This window comes from Schistocerca cancellata, unplaced genomic scaffold (genome assembly GCF_023864275.1).
Source record: "Schistocerca cancellata isolate TAMUIC-IGC-003103 unplaced genomic scaffold, iqSchCanc2.1 HiC_scaffold_569, whole genome shotgun sequence".
Taxonomy (NCBI): Eukaryota; Metazoa; Arthropoda; class Insecta; order Orthoptera; family Acrididae; genus Schistocerca; species Schistocerca cancellata.
Genome location: NW_026046581.1, coordinates 80,001 through 82,500, shown reverse-complemented (window position 1 = coordinate 82,500; position 2,500 = coordinate 80,001).

The window sequence follows — 2,500 nt, the reverse complement described above, 5'->3', positions numbered from 1 at the left end:
ACAATGATCACTACCAACGAACCTGCCCCCCCCCCCCCCCAAACACACTATCTCTTACCATGTTGTGTACTGTAATCCAACCCATTTTGCACCTTAACCTAACCAAATTTGTAACGCAATTTGTACCGCAATGTAACGCAATTTGTACCGCAATGTAACGCAATTTGTACCGCAATGTAACGCAATTTGTAACGCAATTTGTGTCTTAACCTAACCCACGTTGTGCCTTAACCTAACCCACGTTGTGCCTTAACCTAACCCACGTTGTGCCTTAACCTAACACACGTTGTGCCTTAACGTAACCCACGTTGTGCCTTAACGTAACCCACGTTGTGCCTTAACGTAACCCACGTTGTGCCTTAACGTAACCCACGTTGTGCCTTAACGTAACCCACGTTGTGCCTTAACGTAACCCACGTTGTGCCTTAACGTAACCCACGTTGTGCCTTAACGTAACCCACGTTGTGCCTTAACCTAACCCACGTTGTGCCTTAACCTAACCCACGTTGTGCCTTAACCTAACACACGTTGTGCCTTAACGTAACCCACGTTGTGCCTTAACGTAACCCACGTTGTGCCTTAACGTAACCCACGTTGTGCCTTAACGTAACCCACGTTGTGCCTTAACGTAACCCACGTTGTGCCTTAACGTAACCCACGTTGTGCCTTAACGTAACCCACGTTGTGCCTTAACCTAACCCACGTTGTGCCTTAACCTAACCCACGTTGTGCCTTAACCTAACCCACGTTGTGCCTTAACCTAACCCACGTTGTGCCTTAACGTAACCCACGTTGTGCCTTAACGTAACCCACGTTGTGCCTTAACGTAACCCACGTTGTGCCTTAACGTAACCCACGTTGTGCCTTAACGTAACCCACGTTGTGCCTTAACGTAACCCACGTTGTGCCTTAACGTAACCCACGTTGTGCCTTAACGTAACCCACGTTGTGCCTTAACCTAACCCACGTTGTGCCTTAACCTAACCCACGTTGTGCCTTAACCTAACCCACGTTGTGCCTTAACCTAACCCACGTTGTGCCTTAACCTAACCCACGTTGTGCCTTAACCTAACCCACGTTGTGCCTTAACCTAACCCACGTTGTGCCTTAACCTAACCCACGTTGTGCCTTAACCTAACCCACGTTGTGCCTTAACCTAACCCACGTTGTGCCTTAACCTAACCCACGTTGTGCCTTAACCTAACCCACGTTGTGCCTTAACCTAACCCACGTTGTGCCTTAACCTGCTCTGTAATTGGCATATGACACGTTACATTAATCTAGTGTTGTCTAACCACAACCCTCTGAATATAGTTCGCTACTCGCACCGCCCACCCTCTTGTGTGTCGTTTCATGTTGAACACTTCGCAAGTGTTGCTTACTTTTTACATGCTCCCGCTGTACACTGTAATGTGGACAACTGCAGGATGTACATCGCCCCCCCCCCTCCACCCTGCCTTCGCACGCTGGTCGTTCAGGTGCTTGCGTGTTCAATGCCCTTCGCAGCTGTTCACTGGCATTCGCATGTCGAAGCGCTCAGTCTACGTCGTGGTACGGCCTGTGTCCACTGTCCGCTGATATCGTAAGCTTAATCCTCACATTGTACTGCACATAGGTCCGTATGTACTGAATGATACGCTGTGGCACATGTGTGACCGTACGACTGCGCCCAACAACAGCGAACCATACGGTCCAAATGTTGTGCACTCAGCCACGTGCCGTCTCCCCATAACAGCTACATTGCAGTGTGGTACGCCATAGAGACGTGTGGGAGTAACGGACGCCCTGGATGGCGATCAGCATGAGCCGTCTGTTGATGTAGTGGCGCGTGTATTCAAACGTAGTCGTCTCTTCTCACACAGTGTGATAGCATGGTGCACCGCGTTCCACATCTGCGACATGGTACAGATGCTGGTTGACAGTCGGTCTCGTAATGGACATCGCATACGTAGGGGGCCACCTCCCACGTGTTCTCTAGTCGTGCACATTTTGTTGCGTGTATGTGGGCAGACGTAGTGTGTCGTGACACCTAACAGACAGGTATGCAATAATCGTTGCATTTGCAAACTGGGATGGACGTCTACGTTTGCTGGTGACGTGACGCAACGCAAATGAACAACTGGTAAACCCATTGTGGTGCGGTTGTTGTTGCTGGAGGTAAATCAGTAAGGGCAAATCTGTGTGTGAAGCGATACGCGGCGGTGGCTGGGTGGGACCGTCCCCGGCCGGTGAGGGGGGGCCGCCCGGCGTGCTGGCCGCGCGGTGCGTGGGCGCACGCGCTACAGCCGGCTGGTGGGGGCGCCCAGTGGCAGGCGCGCCGGCCGACGGACGCGGCAGGCGGCGCAGCTGCGCGCCGGGGCACCCTGCGCGCGGCGCCGGGCGGCCAAAGTGGGTCCTCGCGGGCCCGGTGCGAAGCGCGGTGGACATCTGCAGTGTGCTGGTCCGACTGAGGACTGTGTGCGTTGAGGATGCGCCGCCGCCCGGCACTCGGCGCCGCGAC